General features: G+C 40.0%; 1 long non-coding RNA gene across 16 annotated transcripts in view; it reads right to left on the minus strand.

Annotated features, from left to right (window-relative positions):
• LOC124515095 (uncharacterized) overlaps positions 1 to 20,705 on the minus strand; it is a 74,677-nt gene that overhangs the window by 15,856 nt on the left and 38,116 nt on the right. For 12 of the 16 annotated variants that reach the window (XR_006962758.1, XR_006962754.1, XR_006962743.1 and 9 more), the window contains 5 exons: positions 17,392 to 17,442; positions 13,801 to 13,885; positions 1,450 to 1,495; positions 765 to 907; positions 334 to 429 (listed from right to left, as the gene is read on the minus strand). This is a non-coding gene — a long non-coding RNA (uncharacterized LOC124515095). The remainder of the gene's footprint in view (positions 1 to 333; positions 430 to 764; positions 908 to 1,449; positions 1,496 to 13,800; positions 13,886 to 17,391; positions 17,443 to 20,705) is intronic. The other 4 variants (XR_006962749.1, XR_006962737.1, XR_006962751.1 and 1 more) reach the window with 4 other exon arrangements.

Here is a 20,705-nt window from a genome sequence, read left to right on the forward strand (position 1 = left end):
CACTTTTCCTAACCTGCCACGCTGCCATGAACCCTCCATGGGAGATGGCTGCTATTAAGGTCTACGCTGTGCACAAGACATCCAAGTAAGACCCAGAATAAGTACTATAGAGTCGCGTACCAGTGACTTTCTTTTCCCAGTAACAAATTACTATGGTATGGACTATATTTACATACTTTATCCCAGCCTGAGATAGCTCCCTCCATGCCACATTCAACTGCCAAACATCTGTCAAGAGCGTCTTCCCATAGTAGAGGTTAAATAGCTCTTCATTCAGGTGAACTGTATATCTAAAAACGGGCTTTTGTCCATACAATTATAACACAGCCTTACCATAAATGTTTTTCAAGCTGAAAATACTTGTATCCACTCTTCCTACATCAGTCCCCTAATGGCCAAGACAGTGGACAACAGTGATCTCCAACAAATCTGGAACAAAAACTAGGGGTCATATATTTAAATCTCATTCAACATTAAAAAAAAATTTTTTTTAATGTTTATTTATTTTTGAGAGAGATGGAGACAGAATGGAAGTAGGTTAGGGGCAGAGAGAGAGGGAAACACAGAATCCAAAGCAGGCTCCAGGCTCTGAGCTGTCAGCACAGAGCCTGACGTGGGGCTCGAACTTGTCAACTGTGAGATCATGATCTGAGCTGAAGTCAGATGCTCAACCAACTGAGCCACCCAGGTGCCCCTCATTCAACATAATTATTGATGCCCTCTTTTTTTTTCTGTTTTAACCAGGCCAGTTTACTGTAACTCACGTGATACTTTCCAAAGCACTGCACTGATAATCTGGATGTGGTTTAAAAACCAGAAGTTTTCCAAAGTAAACTTCAGGGGTTCATTCATCTCCCGATCTCTATATCACCCCCTTCTCACTCGCCTTTGAAGAGAAATTTCATGCCTGTAAAACCAAGAATAACGATTAGCAAACTCAGTCACTCTTGTCACATTGATATATTTATGGCCAAATAAATTTATTTTTAAACGAATTTTGACTTATTCTGATATAGTCATCACTGCTTGTCAGTAAGTGGTAATATATACGGCTTTCACACATTCATAAAGATTTCAGTGTTGTTAAATTTTAGAGCGAGAGCTTAATACTGGGAGAGAAATTTTTTTTCGATGAGGGACAAAGATTCCATATGCTAAAAATGACCTTTCACTTCACAATAGGGCTCAGGCCAGGACTCTCTAGTCACACTTTGTACATCAGGTTGGAGGAATGAGATCAGACTCGAGGCCCAAGGGCAATGGCGTCATTCCTGCAGGATTTGAAAGGCCGGGACTAAGAATCCAGATAGAAAGCTCATGAGGACACAACAGGATAAATAACAAGGGGATGGAGTGGATAAGGAAGGTGGTGATACAAGTCCCCGGAGCCCTATTGTCTATCCCTTCAAAAACGTACTATCATATTAGAGTTCACCAAAAACCCCCTACCTGCACCAGCTCCACGTTCACACTGCATCTCACCTCAGTCTGGCAGCTGAGAGGAAGAAATGAAGTACAGTAAAACCTTGGTTTGTGAGCATAATTCATTCTGGAAACATGCCTGTAATCCAAACCACTCGTATATCAAAGTGAATTGCATGAACTGTTGGCTCAGTTGTGATCATGTGACATTCAGCGTCATGTAAGACTCGTATTGCAAGACATCACTCATTTATCCAGTTAAAATTTATTAGAAACGTTTGCTCGTCCTCTGGAACACTCACCGAACAAGTTACTCAATCCAAGGTTTTACACATGTTGGTGGTACTGGAGCCCCTTCCAAGTTCCCCAGAGGACCCCTAAGGCAAATGAGAAGCTACGATCCTGCACCCCACACCCCACACACCAGTGGGCGCTTCCTGCAGGACAAAGACTGCTTGCTCCCCAACTTTTGATTTCTCCCATTGTCTGCCACACTTTTCTCTCGAAAAAGTCAAAGTCATGGATTTATTCTTTCTATTCTTCATTTTCCAGTTTTATTGAGATATAATTGACATGTAATACTGAAAGCCATGTTTTTTAACTCCTCTTCCCTTTTTAAAAAAAAAAAATATTATTCCTGGGGTACCTGGGTGGCTCAGTCGACTAAGCATCTGACTCTTGATTTCTGCTCTGGTCACTATGTTATGGTTCGTGAGTTCAAGTCCTGTGTCGGGCTCTGCACTGGCAGTGCAGAGCCTGCTTGGGATTCTCTCTCTCCCTCTCTCTCTGCCCCTCCCCCATTCACATGTCTGTGCTCTCTCCCTCTCTCTCTCAAAATAAATAAATAAATGAAATTTTGAAAGAGGTAAAAAATATTTATCATTCCTCTTTCATGGAATTGCACTTTTTCCTTTTGAGGCAAAGTCACTTCTGAACCAAACTGGACAAACCACACATGACTTAAACATATGTTTTCCAAGCAGTTTTATTCTGTTCTCTGAGAAATTTAGCACCACTCTGCCGTCCTAAGTGGCATCAGAATACACTTTCACTACAGAACTGTCAGAATATAATACAGCCTGCAATAAAACCTAATCGGTAAATAAAGTAACAAAACCACTTCCTTTTCACAGGGGCAGCGCAGTCATATTTTAACACGTACTTCTGATGCAAGATCCTAATATCTTACTAAATACATTTATTTGCAGTTTGTACACCTTATGCCCAGACCAGTGCATTATTTGAGTTTAGCTATAGTTTTTGTTAACATTTTAATCAAACTCATAAATAAAAGGGAGAAATCTGGCCAGTTGGGAAGGAGCCGAAGTAGAAGAGTATGCACAGCAGATCTCGGTGATTTCTCTGGAATATACTAAAATATTGCCAAAGAATTGTGGGTTTCAGCAAGTAGACTGTTAACAATTACTCAATATTAAGGGGGTGACTTTCAAGATGGGGATTTTTCTCTCTTTGTTTTCTGCTATAAATGCGTATCTTTTTTCTTTGACTCCCAACTTTGTTGACTCAGCTTCTGAAGCCGTATCATCAACAATTTATCTTTCCTTGGGCTGCACTATGTTTGTAAATCTTTCAACTCAGTCTATTTCCTGAGGTGGCTCTGTGCATCTCTTGCTTTGTTCAAGGGACACAACCGCATTCATTTTGTGCATGAAGCAAACAAAACACGGGATGGGGGTCTGTTCTCTTCTAAAAGGTCACATTACCTCTTGGTTCAATAAAATGGAGACAATTCTTTTTGAATAATAATTTTGCCCTGCATATTAGATTTGGAACATTCTTACAAATAATAAGAAAAGAATAAAGTAATGAAAATAAATATATCTCGAACACGATAAAAAAATGTCAATGGAAGCCTTACCTTTGTTTTCCATATATACACTTGTAAGAAAGACATTAAACCCACAGGGTTCTTCTTATAAGCCATCAGTGGAAATTACATGTAGCCAAGGGGTAGGTACCCACTAAGATCTAGAAGAATTCATACTGTAGTTGCTGACCCCATGCATGTTCTATGGCAAAGATGGTCTTCAAAATTTCGGGGTTGACAGCTATTGCTTAGATAATTTTTTAATCATTTTGATAGTTACAGTTTCTGTCATTAGTAGGGCAAACTGACAAATTATCAGTGACATATTTACCCTATCAGTAGTATCCCCTCGCTGCCAAGATTGTGGAAAACATACTTGATCAGCAACATGCATAAAATGTACTAGTTCACCACCTGGTTGTTTGGGCTCAAACTGGAGAGCTTTTTTTGTTTGAACTAGGTAGGGTTGAAACTGTTTGTGGTTCAGTGAAATTTCACAAAAGTAAATTTTCTATGGCATGTTAATCTAATAGTTTCCCCACGGAAGACTGTGTTGCTCTCCATCTAGAAGGAAGTGAATCCTGTGTATATGGCAGCTCTCAGATTTTCTGGGGTAGGGGTAGCCTGAGTCACGAGGAAAACCACGTACCATCCCAAAAGTCCTTTCCCACAAAGCTATGATGGGCTCTAAACATGTCAACCATGCATATGAATCGCATCACATTTGCAATCTTATAAGCATGTATTCTTTCCCTAGACTAAAGCCACTTGCTGGCAGTAATAATATTAATAACTTTCAGACAAGTTACATATCAAGTAAAATGATTTGCATGCACTACTGAATCGCTTAATGCCCAAGTTTTAGCTATTCTGAAAGTCTGATATGTCACACTGGAAGAATATGGAACACATTGTCCACTTAAAATAGAAGCAAAGTATAGTGGTTATTAGCACGGAAAGTCAAGCCAGAATTCCTAGGTTTGAATCTTAGTTTTGTCGTTATCCATGTGTCCTTGGGTCAGTTACTTAACCCGTCTTTGCCTCAGTTTTATCATCTATAAAATAATTATATTAACAAAACCTTCCTGAAAAGGTTGCTTTGAGGAGTAAATGAGAAAATATACATAAGGCACTTAGAACAATTTTCTAGCATTTAATAAGTACTATGTACATGATAGATGTTATTGTCACTATTATTATTAATATCGTCACAAGTAAAGGAATGTTATCTATATGTCACTTTGCTATTTTGGACAGAACTTTTTCACATGAATCACATTGTTCAGATGGACCATATCCTCTCTTCTGGTGGATACTCCTTGAGGGTACCTTTTTTTTTTTTTTTCAGACAGATCGAGAGAGAGAGAGCATGAGCAGGGGAGGGGCAGAGGGAGAGAGAGAGAGAGAGAGAGAGAGAGAATCTTAAACAGGCTCCATGCTCAGCATGGAGCACACTGTGGGGATCATGACCTGAGCCAGAATCAAGAGTTGAACACTAAACTGGCTGAGCCACCCAGGTGCCCCCATGTCTTCCCTCCTCTTAAACTCAATATCGATGACACACATTAATTCTAGGCCCTGCCATACCCACCACATCTTCTGGAAGAACTGCCAGTACACCCAGGTACACAATCTTGGCTCTACCAGGTTTGTATGGAGCCAAACACAGTCCCCTCCTAGGAATGCAAACTGTGGTATAAGGAGAGAATCAGGGGATCCTTAGCAGCTGAGAGATTTTATCAGGAAAGGACACAGTTACAATGGGGCCATGAGGCATCAGAGGGGGCATATACATGGAAGATATAACACAAGTAGGGAAAGCCTACGAGGAAGAGAAATCTAGAGTGGCAGGCAAAGCAGTCCATGAGAAGTGGGGAGAGAAGTAGCAGAGGGAGAAGAGGGCACAGAGAGCAATTACAAGGACTGAAGAATGTCTCTTAATGACCTTCCCATCGCAGCCTGCCCACCTTACTCTTACCAAGGCCTGACATTTTGATTTCACTTATGGTTCCTTTTTCTTTTTTTTTTTTTTAATTTTTTAATGTTTATTGATTTTTGAGAGAGAGACAGAGCGCAAACAGGAGAGGGGTAGACAAAGAGGGAGACCCAGAATCCGAAGCAGGCTCCAGGCTCTGAGCTGTCAGAACAGAGCCAGACACAGGGTTCGAACTCACAAGCTGTGAGATCATGAACTAAGCCGAAGTTGGAAGCTTAACTGACTGAACCACCCAGGTGAGCCTCCTTTTTTTTCCTTAAATTTACGTATTTATTTTGAGAGAGAGACTGTGCAAGCACAAACGGGGTAAGGGCAGAGAGAGGGAGAGAGAGAATCCCAAACAGGTTCCAGGTTGTCAGCACAGAGCCTGATGTGAGGCTCAAACTCACCAACCTTGAGATCATGACCTGAGCCAAAATCAAGAGTTGGACACTTAAGTGACTGAGCCAACCAGGTGCCCCAATTTTACAAACAATTTCAAATGCTCATTCCTGATCTCCCCAGTGGGCATCCTTGCCAGTGGGGTTATTTGAGGCAGGTTTCCAGCAAAGGAAGGTGTCATTAACTTTATTTTCTTATTTTCTGTATTTTTGATTCTCTGACCTCCAAGGCCTTGCTGTTACATGAGGGACTTCCCCTCCCTGGGCTGCAGATGCCTTGAGAGTGCACATCAAAGAGGCCGGGGACACCAAAGTGTGAATTCATGATTTCTGGTTATGAGAAGCAGAAAATGTTTTGCAGAAGGGGTGGTATTTGAGATATATTTTGGATGATAGGGATAATGTGGACATGTGGACGTATGCTGCATGATGGGACAGGGAGAAAGTCCAGAACAGGGAGTAGCCTGAGCACAGGTAGAGACAAAGAGAATGACAGCAGTTTGGAAGCCTGATTACGTGAAGAGAGCAGAGGAGGCAAAGCCTGGAGGAAAGGTTGGAGCTGAGTTCACATTCATGTTTCTCTAAAAGATTAGCCCTTTGTGATGGCTGTAACAGTTAGAGTAGGTGCTATTAACTGAATTGTACTCCCTCAAAATCCTTATATTGAAGCCCTAATCCCTAATGTGATGGTATCTGGAGATAGGGCTCTTAGGAGGAAATACAAGATGAGCCTAGAACATCTTTTTGAGGGGCGCCTGGGTGTCTCAGTTGGTTAAGTGTCTGACTCTTGATTTCAGCTCAGGTTATGATCTCACAGTTCATGAGTTGGAGCCTCATGTTGGGCTCTGCGATGACAGCATGGAAACTACTTGGTATTCTCTCTCTCCCTTTCTCTCTCTCTGTCCCTTGCCTGTTAACTCTCTCTCTTTCTCTCTTAAAATAAATAAACTTAAAACAATTTTTTTAAAAAGATGAGGCCTCATAATAGGATTTAATACCCTAACAAAAAAAAAAAGACACCAAAGAATTTTCTAGCTCTCTCTCTCTCTCTCTTTCTCTCTCTTTCTCTCTCTCATTCTCTTCCCACCTCATGTGAGCACACAGTGAGAAGATGGCCATCTACAATTCAGGAAGAGAGCCCTCACCAGGGACCCAAATCAGCTGGCACTGTGATCTTGGACTTCCCAGCCTCCAGAACTATGAAAAGTCAACTCCTGTTGGTCAAGCCACCTGGTCTATGGCATTTTGTTATGGCTGCCTGAACTGACTTGTGCGGTGGGCAAGGGCTCAAACAAAATGCCAACTCCCAAAATGAACCCCTGCAAAACTTAGTGTTGTCATCGCCTTGTTGTGTACTTTCTAACTTGATGGAAGCTGGTGGCTGGCAGGAGAAGAGGTACACATAGATACGACAATGATAATAGCACCGCTTTGGAGGCTGCTTGCCTTTATGGCCTAAACACCATCTCCAGGAGTAAATGTTTCCATCACAGTGTGACAAATGTAATAGGTTTTGGAGGTCGCATTTTCAAAAATTAATAATACACATGCTGTGTGAAAACATTATGTTCAGAGGCATTTTTTTTAGGAGTTTCAAATAGAATATCTTAAAGAAATCATCCTAAAATGAGGTCATAAAGTTTCCCAATGTATGATTCTAGCAAGAGTGCATGGGGAGTAGATTTATCAACTGCAGGGTATGAAAAGGTAACAAAAAACTGGGGCGTCATCAGTGTGTCTGTTCTATTAATTATTTTAAAATTACATTAATCACAGGCTTTAGCCATAGTACAACAGGGAATCAGTTAGTAGGTGTCTATGAAAGATTGAGAGGGAAAATGCATACAGACCACATAAATAATAAACCAGAAAGAAAAAGCTAGCTTCTATCCCACCCAGTCTCCTTCAGAAACCCTGGGGGAAAAAATCTACTTTTATATGCTCAATTCAAGGGAAAATTTAACAACCACATGGTATCAATTAAAGATAGACCCTTTCCTGAATTCACGGACCTAATGGAAAATTACTTGATTATTATAATTTGGATTATTATAATTGCTAATGAGAGCCACTTGACTTTGATTTGGCTTCCAGGATAATCTTCAAAAAGCCTTTGCTTGATTTCTTCATTCTGAAAGGAGCAAAGTGGGAAAACCAAATCATTTACTCCTTAGATAAGTGATGCTTTTACTTCTGCCCATGTATATATAAACAGTAAAGAACTAAGAGCATTAGATACACATTGAACATGGATTTTGAGACAGTCATACAGCCAAGTACATGCAAACAAAGGCATTTTGTTTAATCCCTAAGAAGCTTAACACGCAGGACACACGTGGGCAAGAATATATAGTGGGACAAAGAAGGGGGTAAGCAGTCTTAGATCCCATGATCATCAAAGTCAGAATTCTTTATTCTTCAATTCAACTGAGATCATCTCCCTTGACTAGAATAAGGTATTGTCCACTGAGCGACAAATATAGACAGCTTCAGCAGCTTGAGTTATGCAAGCAATGTTGCTATGGAAAAGTTTTAAATTTACTATAACCTGAAATTTGTTATCTATGTTAAGTTAGTACTTAGACACACCTCAGGTGATGAACTTGTGAAGCTTCCCAAATCTCCCCAGTGGATGTCAGGGGGACTAAAGTAACAGTATTTACTGAGCATCTCATATGGACCATTCATTATGTAAGGTGTTGGAGAAACCAAAAAGGAACATGACCTCAGAAGGTTCACAGGACACAGTGTACAAACAGAAATGGTGAGCCAGTAATACCTTGCCTTAAATGTTAACTGCCAAACAAGGGTGGTTTAGAAAATTGGTGCATAGCAATTCCTGGTTGTAGGTCACCGGGTCATACAATTAGGTAAAGAAATTTAACTTAATTTTGGAACAGGACCAGAGGATCCAAAGAGACAACCAGACATTCCTGTCTATGACCTGTACTGTGTCCAAATCTGGACATGAGAAAGGTATACATCCTTGAAGAGGTAAATGTTACCTCAACAGTAGCAAGAAAGTCTGGGGTGTGTGAGGTAATCATTCCCCTCACAGAGGATGCTTTTAATTTACTAGAATGAGCAGCTGTTTGATTGGTCAATTGGCTGTTTTTAACCTCTAGCAAGATCAGGAAAGAGATTAGAGCACAAATACACAGAGCCAAACATGAATGTGCCATGTTTCACACATAAAGACAAAGCAATAAGTAGACAAGATGCTTGGAGTTTTTCTAGTGGTGCTCAGTGTTTCTAATGCGTAGAGTTCTATTCCTGCCCATGTTCTCCTGTGACCAGGTGAACATTTGAGAAGTAATCACCGGATAAGAGCACAGGGGTTGAAGTGAGATAGCTCTGATCTCATTTTCTAGCTGTGTCATTTACTAGTATGACACCTTGGCCAAACCACTTGTCCTCCATGAGTCCAGATCTCTTGACTAGAAAAATGTGACTATAAAACACTCAGCTCAAAGGAGAATTATAGGGATTCAATCAGAGAATGCATATGAAGCTCGTGATATTTAGTAGGTATTCAAAAAAAGAAAAAAAGTCCACTATTCTTGCAACTAAGCTTGAAAGGTGGCTCCAGCCATGGAAAACAAATTGCCAAATGACCAAAGACCCTCCCTGCTGCCTCCAGGACTGAGTGATTGCCTCATTGCCACCAGCTGAGCTAACAGGCCACAAAGCAAGGAAAAGAGGAACCATCCAAAACAAAATGCTAGAAGCTAAAGAACCATCAAGAAAGATAGACCACAGGGGTAATTGGCTAGAAGAGGTCAGATCCTTTAAGGAGAAAACAGAACCCCACTCTAAAGCCATGTGGAGACTGAGCTGTAAATTACTTGGCAGAAAATACCCATTCTAAGCAAGGGCCTACATGCTAGGCTCTTTCTCCACATTTCAATCCGTTACCCACCCATAGCCTCACTCCCATGTTCCAGCGTGTCAACACTTCCAATGTCCTTCTTCCTCATTATGGAGGACACACTGAACAGGCCACATGGAGAGATTTACACAGCCATGGCTGTCAGGAGAAGTTCTAGCACAGTGATTTACTTCAGTATGGAATTCAAAACCAGAACCAGAAATCCTTCATTATCATTTAATATGAATCTATTTCATTAACTAATTTAAAATCATGCATAATTCATCACAGGCATTGTTCATTTATAGTTTAGCATGTATTTCCCTAGATGTCGCCTCCATAATAGCTTTTCCTCATTATTTTTCTTGCATAAATGATTGAGATGATATACAACATTACTTTATCAATGGAAATGGGATGGCTCTTTATTCTTTGTCAAATTGGGTCACTGATTTCCCTATGTAACATAATATTTCCCATCTTGTGTTTTCAAAACCTTTCCCTAGCCATTCTCATTGTATCCTTTTATAATGATGCTTTTATCAATCTGATTGTATTATTTTGTCTACTTTATTTTATTAAATGTTTATTTTGAGACAGTGAGTGCATGTGTGAGCACATGTGAGAGAAGGAGGGGCAGAGAGAGAGAGAATCACAAGCAGGTTCAAACACTCAGCATGGAGCCCAACGCAGGGCTCAAACCCACAACTGTAAGATCATGACCTGAGCCAAAATCAACAAGAGTCAGACAGTTAACCAACTGAGCCACCCAGGCATACCTATTTTTTTTTATTTTAAAAGCAAACAATCTGTGACACAAAATCTGTGATACTTTCTCAAGTAAAATTGGGTGACAGACTTAAATCTGGAATTAAAATCTCCTGGTTTCAAAGTCCTCTGGTTAAGCAAAAATCCAACATTTTTTTTTCCTCCCTTGACAAATTACCTATATGAAGACATTTATCTATAGGGTAACAAATTGGTGTTAAGTCCTCCCTATTAGCATATAATAATAATAACAACAACAACAATAATGTTTAAGTATGGTCCTAAAATGTCAATTTGATTATTATTCAGGTATAGGAGAGCCAACAGGCAAGGAGATGATTTCTATTGAAAAGATGGGCATTGAGAAGGGCACCTGTTGGGATGATCACTGGGTGTTGTATGGAAACCAATTTGACAATAAATTTCATATTTAAAAAAAAAAAGAAAGAAAAGAAAAGATGGTTTGTTGCTCACAGTTCCCAAGAGGAGCAGCCACACCACTCTGATAGATGTCACAAGGGGAAGCACCAGGGTCAGCTGGGAAGCAGAGGGAATAATGGGCAAGAGCCTTTCTTGTGGTTTTCATAGGAAGGAATGGGTGAGCCAGGGAAATCAGGGTTAGGGCTGACCGGTTTGAATAATTTCAGTGAGCTCTGGGGCTTAAAGGTTGTCCTCAATTGTCTGATCCCCATCCCTGGGATAATTAAGGCAGAGGAATAGTAGTCCTGAGTGTAAGAACCCAACAGAGGAGAGGTGAGGGCTTGGGTTCTGAATTAGTTAGTTGCCATGTAGAAAAGGCACCCTCTCAGGTGAGTCATGTATTATCTTTAGGAATTGGCTAGTCCTGGGAGGAGTAATCTCTCCAGGATCCATAAGGCTCCAGATGTCAAAGCACCAGAAACACAGGATTCATACAAATACCTGGTCACTCATAGGTGCCACACACAATACTAAGATCTCAGCATGCACTTTTACATGCAATCCCTAAAAACCCTGTAAACTAAATACTGACATCACCATCTCTGTTTTATAGATGGGAACCTGAGATTTAGAGACCATAGGTATGGAACACACAGCTAATAAGTGTGGGGATAGGAACTTCACCCCCTACAGCCCAGCTACAGGGTTCATGTGTTTTTTTAAATTTTATTTATTTATTTTGAGGGAGAGAGAGCACATGTGTGAGTGGGAGATGGGAGAACAGAGAGAGAGAGAGAGAGAGAGAGAGAGAGAGAATCTCAAGTAGGCTCCTCATTGTCAGCGCAAAGCCCGATGTCAGGTCAATCTCACAAACTGTGAGTACATGACCTGAGCCAAAACCTAGAGTCAGATGCTTATCCAACGGAGCCACCCAAGCACCCCCGGGGCTCATGCTTTTAGTCACTGCACTACAGAGTGTCTTCAGAGAATTTAAGAAATGTCATTGATGACTTTTCCATAATGTTTCCATTAGCCCCCAATCATATCCAGGTTACTGTGTTCCTAAGCTGATGAATTAGTTCAATTTGTGTTCAGGTAACATGGTTTAGAATCTGCTGGGTGAACAGACGCAGAGATGGAAGTAAGGAATAAAAGACTAAGAAATGTGAGACAAGGATCTTGACTTAGGAACTTTTACAGTCAAACTCCAAAGTAAGTCTTCTGACATATAGTTTTTCTTTTATCATAACTTCTCTGCCTTTTTTCAGATGTATCTTGAATTTTGTCTCCAAATCTAACTGAAAAAACACTGTCATTGCACAGCCAAGAGAAAGAACATAACCTCCAAATTTCAAAGATGAGGTTCTAGCTCACAAGGGCATTGGAAAAACAAGTGAGTTTAAAATATTATGATACAGAGTCAGGGGATAAAAAAGTGGGTATGTGAATCCTGATGTTTATAAAGTAATCTGAACAAAGCCAACTAGAAGATTCACCTAAAAGTCCCCCTAGCTGAGTTCAGGGATCTTCCAGGAGGCAAAAATTTCTGAAGATGTCTGTCACCAACGCTGGCTACCAAAGATTTGGATTCCTTGGCTCCCATGCTCATTAACTGTGCCAACTCCATTATGAACGAGCATTAATATTACCAGTAATAGCATCCAACTCTGCATCCATCACCCACCCATCACACACACACACACACACACACACACACACACACTGCCATAATGCCATGGAGACACATCAGGGACACCTTCTGGAGATAAGAACTTACTCTGCTTGCAGGATCTTATTGAATGTACTGAACTCAGGAAGAAAGAGGTCCCAGCTCTAAGGAGGAAATCTTCTCTTTTTTCCAGTTTAGTTTTTGACTGCCTCTCAACTCACAGGTATTCAATACTGTACTAACTGGCATTTCAAAGACAATAAGAGGGCTATTATGAATAGGTGGACCATATAATGTATTATATCAGCTGACACACTTGGGGGGGGTACAAGGGGTCACTATTAATAGTCACATAAGGACAAGAGGCAATATTGGGTTCTATTCCAGACAAACAAAATGTCTGAGCACCTTAGCTGTGGGAAAGACAAGACCCAGCTACCTTGACATTCATGCTGGCTTTGGAGATGTTTGTCCTCACGTGTTATCTGTGAGCCCTCAGCGGACACCAGGAGAGTCAGCCTTTGAAAGCCACTTTGTGATCACATCTCTCTATAAAGTTTCTCCCAAATGTATAAGCAAAGTGAATATCAAGGTTTACACAGCTTTCTGTGGGAAATTATGACACTGTTAAACAATGAAAGGCTTCATATTCTAAATTTACACCAATCCCCAAAGGAATCAATGAACCATTCTAAGATAACCAATAACTGAATATATCACTGAGATTATACAATGTTATAGAGCCAAGAAATGGTACTATCTATAAGAACAAATTAGGAGAAAATGGCTCACCCCAATACCACTTGGGTGTTCAGCTCAACTGATTTAAGGAAAATTTAGGAGTTGCTATTAGAACCACTGGCCATAGAAGGACTGAACATCTGAGAGGAAGAAAGGAACCAAGTATCAATACCTCTAAGCCAAAGTAGAGGGACATTCCTGATTTAATTAGATGTGTACTATTGCATGACCAAATGTCAATAATCTTACTCCCACAAAGCAGAAAATCTAGTATAGGGAGCTATACAAGGCACATAGGCATGCATAATAAAAACTGGGTGAGTACCTTCAGTGACATAAGAAAAAACAGCTTAGAGGTCTCAAAGGAAGAAAATGTCAGGGCTGGCATAGGATTACAATATCGAAGGAGCAAGAAATGTTACCTGGAGGAGGCAGAATTGGAAACCATGATTTAAAGATGGAAATGATTTTGACAATCAAAGGGAGATGAGAGGCGTCCTGGGCACAGGTTGTGATGTAAGCAAAGGAACAAAGCAAAAGACTCCTCACTCCTAGAAATGTAGGTCAGGGGCTAGAATGTGAGAGAATCTTCAAGTTAAGTAGCTTCTACTATAAGGCTTTCTTTACGGCAATTGCAGAGGAATGATTCAGTTATAATCTCTAAAAACTTGCCATGATTATTGTGATTATTCATGAGAATTAGCATACCTTTGGGAAATAGAATATTGATGGAAGTATTTGTATGCTCCGATCCAAAGGTAAAATCCCCCAAGTCAGCCCAGCTGTGAGTAACCTAGATAAAAAATGAAATTGCAAATTTTTTGTAATCTAAAAGCAAAAATAGCAAAATAGAAGTTGCAAACTAGCTAAGACTCTCTTAGGTTTTTTGCACATTAAAGCCTTGCATGAAGTGTAGCTATTTCTGAATATCACAAAAACTTTAAAGATGTTTTAAAATGCTTTTGAATTTCATGAAATTGAAGTATGGTCTTCCTCCAGAACAACATGGTAGAATAATTAGGGCAGTAACTCATGATTCCTACAGAATACATCTGACCAACTCTTCACTAGTAACAGTAGCTAACACTTAAATAGTGCTTGTTATGTGCCCAGTACTGTTTTAAACACTTCACATATATTTATGGAAACAACCCTCTGCTCAAATGAAATTGTAGGCCTAGTCGAAAGCAGTAAGACAAAACACATAATTAGCCATGAGAATCTGCCGCACTCTGGGGGAACAGATTTCCCACAGAAGTAGACAATGTGAATCCCATGTCAGGGAATGTTTGCATAGCTCCTACATTGAGAACTATAGGGATATTAAAAAATTATGGCAGACATGTTTATTTACCTTACAAAGTTTCCAGAAAAAATTATGGTTGCCAACATTCTAAGGTTATGAAATGGGTGCCTGGGTGGCTTGGTCGGCTGGATGTCTGACTCTTGGTTTCAGCTCAGGTCATGATCTCATGGTCATGGGTTCGAGCCCTGTGTCTGGCTCTATGCTGACAGTGCAGAGCCTGCTTGGGATTCTCTCTGCCCCTACCCCGCTTGCTCCCTTTCTCAAAATAAATACATAAACTTAAAAATCTTTAAGGTTATGAAATGTGATATTAAAATTTGTATGTCTGGCTTCTGATATCTGGCTTCTGAAAATCTGAAGATCTGCCAACTGTGGATCCCCTCACTTTACATGTCGGTAATATACAGGGCAGAATCCTGGGTGAACCCTTTAGACAGTCTGCGTGCTCTGCTCTTTAGCTCACGACTGCCTCTGCCCTGCCCCCATCGTGGCCTATAGGCATCAGGTTTGAAAATGTTGGCCTCGGGAATAAATTTCACATGCTGAATGAATATAACTTGCCTAAATGTATGGCTGGGATATGGTTACTAGATCCGAGAGAGGTATACTTTGAATGTTTTGACTTGGCTAGGAAAGAGTGGAGGTTCAGATAATGTGTCCAGCCTGTTAAGATTTGAACATATCACCTTCGTTTTCCAATTATTTTTCTTTTATTTCTTGTTATAGAATCTTTACATAACAGAATTAGAGGTGGTCTGGTACTATATCTTCCCTTTGTAGACACGAATACTCGAGCCCACTGGCAGTGGAATTAATCGTAGGACTGGCTGTTGACACCACCAAATTCATGACAGATATTTGTCCCCTGAGGGGGCGGGGGGAGTGTTCTTTTGGTCCATTCTTAAGTATTTTATTTTATTTTATTTTATTTTATTTTACTTTATTTTATTTTATTAATGTTTATTTGTGTGCATGTGAGAGAGAGTCAAAGCATGAGCAGGGGAAGGGCAGAGAGAGAGGAAGACACAGAATCCGAAGCTGGCTTCAGACTCCGAGCTGTCGGCACAGAGCGCGACACAGGGCTCAAACTCACGAACTGTGAAATCATGACCTGAGCTAAAGTTGGATGCTTAACCAACTGAGCCACCCAGGCACCTCTTTTCTTATGTATTTTAATTTATTGTTATTGGAGTTTCTACATATTGTGGGTGCGTACACACTCATGTGTGTTTAAGAGTGAAGAGAATAGATGTGACTTAACCTTAAATTAAATGAAAAAGAACTAGGGAGACAAATAAATGGTCCTGATCATTAAATGTACATTATGGAAATTAGCCAGGTTTTGTTTGGAAGGAAGGCAGAGTCCATCATTCAAGAATGACATCTAGTCGATTTTTTTTCCACTGAAGGTAATAACAGCAGGGACTGGGCATGGCCTCGAACTCAGAGAACATTGAGACGATCCATTAAAATTTACAATCCTATTCCTAGAGCAAAGAGAAGCCTCTAGAGGTCTTTCTTGGCTTGGCCTCCAATCCTAATTATAACTCACAAAGGGATTTCTTAATCCAAGAATAGCTTCTTTAACATTAGAGTAAAGAATAAAATGGTAAAAACTAATTGTCCATATGAGGGCCACAGAAGGTCATATTCAGAGCTAAAAAGGGAAAGTTTTCCTACACTAGGACTTTCCTGGCATTGCACTGGCCATATGATCAGCTGTATTTGCTTACTTGGGCTACCATAGCAAAATACCACAGACTGGGTAGCTTAAACAACAGAAATTTATTTTCTTATACTGCTGGAAGCTGGAAGTCTGAGATTCAGGTGTTGAAAGGTTTGGTGTCTCCTGAGGCCACTCTCCTTGGCTTGCAAGATGGCCAGCTTCTTGTTACCCCACATACCTCCCTGGGTCTCTACCTCTTCTTTTTTTTTTTAATTTTTAATGTTTATTTATTTTTGAGAGAGAGACAGAAGATAAAGGGGGGAGGGGCAGACAGAGAGGGGGACACAGAATCTGAAGCAGGCTCCAGGCTCTGTCAGCACAGAGCCGGACGCAGGGCTTGAACCCACAAACCACGAGATCATGACCTGAGCTGAAGTCGGACACTTAACTGACTGAGCCACCCAGGTGCCCCTCTACCCCTTCTGATAAGCACACCCAATTTATTGCATTAGGGCCCACCAGATGACCTCATTTACTCTTAATTAACACTTTAAAGTCCCTACATCCAAATACAGTTACATTCTGATGTACTTGGATTAGTACTTCAACTTATCAATTTTGGGGGAATGCAATTCAGCCTATAACATCAGCACAAAGTCAAGAGAGGTGAAAAAAAGTTTCAGAGGGACCAGAATAGAGATCTTGATTTAGCCACAGAAAGTTAATACCCAAGATCCCCCCCTCCCCGCCCCGGGTCCACAGAATTCTTATTCCATGTCTATGTGGGTCAAACTATTCTAGGATTGCAGCTAAAGAGTATAACTGTCCTCCAACCACATCCTAGCATGTCTATACGCCTACTGCATATCTCACTGGGAATGACTTAGGAGGGTCAGGCCAGGAGGCACTCAGAGCCAGCACTTGGAGAACTCAGAGTAAGTGCTTCTCTAAATGTTGCACCCTGGGCATCTCCCTTGGTGCACCCTAGTTTTGGCCCGAGGACATCCAGAGACAGCAGCCCTGGAAGGAGCTGAGACTGAGAAATCACATAGCTTCTGATTCAAATTGCAGGTCAGCTTTATGTTCAGGTTAGGAGGAAGGAAAGTGGGGGACCACCAGAGTAATTTCCCAACTTCCTTGCTCCTCGTGTTAAGGTATAGATAGCAGTCAGAAGAGAAAGTAAAAAAAAAAAAAAAGTCAAAGAGGGCATATGGACATGAAGTTATTTGGAACATATATTTTATCTAAAATATGTAGAGAATATATTAAAATCTATCAGCCATTTTAAAGGTAATAAAGGAACAGTTATGGCTAAAGAGATACTCACGGCAAGCACATACGTGGACTCAATAGAACCACTGGGCCATCACTCTCTCCCCTAAACGCAGCAGAGGACAGAAGACACGTGATAGTGAGGTACATATGAGATCACTTAAAGCTGGTAATTCTAAGGTTGTTCTGTACTTTCCACTGGGAGATCTAAGATTCAAACTTGCTAGATCCGGAAGCTGATCTTCTAGGATGTTACTGTAAACACACTGAGTATTCCTGTGTTTGGGATTTTTTTTTTTTAATCAAGGTGGCATGATTCATACCTGTTTCAGGTACTTCAAGTTCACCCATGGGTCAAGCCCCACTGAAAGACAATGGTTGTAATGATTTTTTTGTTTGCTTCCTCCAAGCCTCTGCCAGATGGAGGCTTAAAGCACAGAACAGCACAGACCATGAAACATCTTTAGCTATACTAGGCCACTAACCACAGTTCTCTTCTCCAGGCCCCTGGTTTGATTAGGAAGTATTAAATTCAATTTTTCTGCAGCACTCTTTAGTTTAATTATGGTATAAAGGTTGACATAATTAGATGACAGCCGGAAGAAGAAAAAAGGCTAAAAAGTGACTTAGTAACTGTCTTAACTACAGAAAGGATTTCATGAACTCTATTAATGAAGTGAAGGGTTATCGTAAGGAATGGGCTATTCCATAGATGCAAAGATGGGGTGGAAGGCATAAATGGATCTTAGGAGAAGAATTCTAGTTAGTTCATAAGAGAATTTTTTGAAATCTTCTGAGGTTAAATACTAGACTATATCCTGGAGCCATTGACAAGGATAGTTGTTTTATAGACCCACAATCTCTTCAAAGTCTTTACAAACTTCATGGATCTCTGTCTGTCTGAAATGACACTTTGTTCCTGAAGTCTCTTAAATTTTTCTCTAGCAAAACCGATTACCTTGGTCACATAAAAATGTTCTGGAAAGAAACCCTAGTAGCCCACAGCTCAGTGTACTCGATGTAGTATAGAAATGTTTATAGTATCTGAAAATGCTTATTGAATGACAATGAATGAATGGAAGGAAAGCATGGTTTAGTAGCCAAAACCCAGAAGTTCATTTCACTGAATTCACTCTGCTGTGGAAGAAGAGCAACCAGATTCCATTTTTTAGTGAAAATTATACCGGGAAGCATTTGCTTCAGTGATAGATCATGTATTAATTAGAATAAAAGCACTATTGCCATAAGGGACATTACAAGGCCATGATAATAAATCTGCATGAACACATCTCTATCAGCCCACGACCATTTCCCAAGCCAGGCCTCACTTCATTCATTAGGTGGATCTTCCTAGCAGTAAGAGATTAACATTCTGCAACCTTGAGGCTCTAGCTCCATCTGTACTTGGTATCTCAGTGATTCAAAGAAATTATTTTGCCTCAGACAAGTCGAAGAATTAGGGCATTTCTGAGAATACAGATAGGAAAATGTCATGAGTGTCTTATGGTTTAGCAGCTGGGAAAACCAGCTCCTGGCTGTTATTTCTACTCCAGATTTAAATTTCCAGGTGTCAGTCAGATTGGACCAGCAAATGTCACACACCCAGGTCATGGCCAGGGGAGGATAGATGCTCAATCAGAAACCAGGTTGCTTTATGAGAAGAGGGTGTATACCAGGCAGACAAAAAGCACACTGGGCCACTTCAATCCCCTGTGCTTCACAGACAGAAAATTAACATTGCAACTCATGCAACAAACTGTGTCAGGTTTAGGAAAATGAATGATATTAACATTAACATTACAGGACGCATCCTGAGCAGTCATGCATAGAATCTAGGCAATGAGTACTCACTTTCAGTTATCAGATTCATATCATGACTGGTTTCTGAGAGGCCCCTGATTCCTATCATCTACTTCCTCCCACATCACTTTCCAGCCATGACAGAAGTGTTACAAAACAAGGGAAGAACACAGAGATAATGTAAGGACATGTAGGATAGTGGACTACTTCTGATCAGTCACTACAAAGATACCTCTTAAACTCTTAAACCAATTTTTCATTACTGCTGTTCTTTCTATTTATAAGTCAAGGTTTTGTCTAGTCTTCTTGATTCCTTGGAGATTTCTAGTCCTGGTTTACTAACTCTCTGCAATTTAAAATGTGGGTCAAGAGCAAGTTGCAAAGTCCTTTAATTAATTATGCTCTTCACAGCTTTCAAATTCTCCTTGCAGTGACAGCTCATCACTTACTGCCTCATTTTTCCCCCAGCTTTACTGAGATATAATTGACAATTAAATTGCATTTATTGAAGGTGTACAACTCAATGATTTAACATACCTATACATTACAAAATAATCACCACAATCAAGCCAATTAACATATCCATCACCTCACATAGTTGTCGTCTTCTTTGTTTGTTAAGGTGACAACACTTGATATCTACCCTCTTAAGCAAATTTCAAGTATACAATATAGCATTATTAACTAGAGTCATAATGCTGTAGAGTATATCCCCAGAATGTATTCATCTTCAATGCAATCTCTATCAAAATTCCAATGGTGTGTTTTAGAAAAATAGGAAAACAATTTTTTAAATTCATATGCAACTATAAAAGACCCCAAATACTTAAACAAATCTTCAGCAACAAGAACAAAGCTGGAAGTATCACACCACCTGATTTCAAAATATATTACAAAGTTATAGTAATCAAAAGAATATGGCATGGGCATAAAAACAGACATAGAGACCAATAGAACAGAATCGATAACCCATAAATAATCCACATATCTACACTCAAATGATCTTTGACAAATATACCAATAACACACAATGGAGACAGGACAGTCTCTTCAGTAAATGGTGCTAGAAAAACTGAATATCCATATTTAGAAGAATGAAATTAAGCATATGTCGTCTGTAAAAAAGTCAACTCAAAATGGGTTAAACACTTAAACATAACGCTGAATCTGTAAAACTACAAGTAGAAAACATAGGGGAAAAGTTTCTTGACGTCGGTGTAGGCAAATGACTTATTTGGATATGACACCAAAAGCACAGGAAACAAAAGCAAAAATAGGAAAGTGGGATGCCACCAAACTAAAAAGCTTTTGCACAGCAAAGGAAACAATCATCAGCATGAAAAGGCAACCCTAAAGAATGGGAGAAAATATTTGCAAACCATTTATCTGACAAGTGATTAATTTCCAAAAAATAGTGAAAAATAGGCAAGGGACCTAAATAAACATATCTCAAAAGAAGATCTGCAAATGTCCAATCAGTATCCGAAAAGATAAGTTTAACATAACTAATCACCAGGGAAATTCAAAGCAAAACCACAATGAGCTATCACCTCATGTCTCTTAGAATGG

This window comes from Lynx rufus, unplaced genomic scaffold (assembly GCF_022079265.1).
Source record: "Lynx rufus isolate CCGP_SWC_20201006 ecotype Redwood Valley unplaced genomic scaffold, mLynRuf1.p SCAF_1, whole genome shotgun sequence".
In the NCBI taxonomy this organism is placed as follows: domain Eukaryota; kingdom Metazoa; phylum Chordata; class Mammalia; order Carnivora; family Felidae; genus Lynx; species Lynx rufus.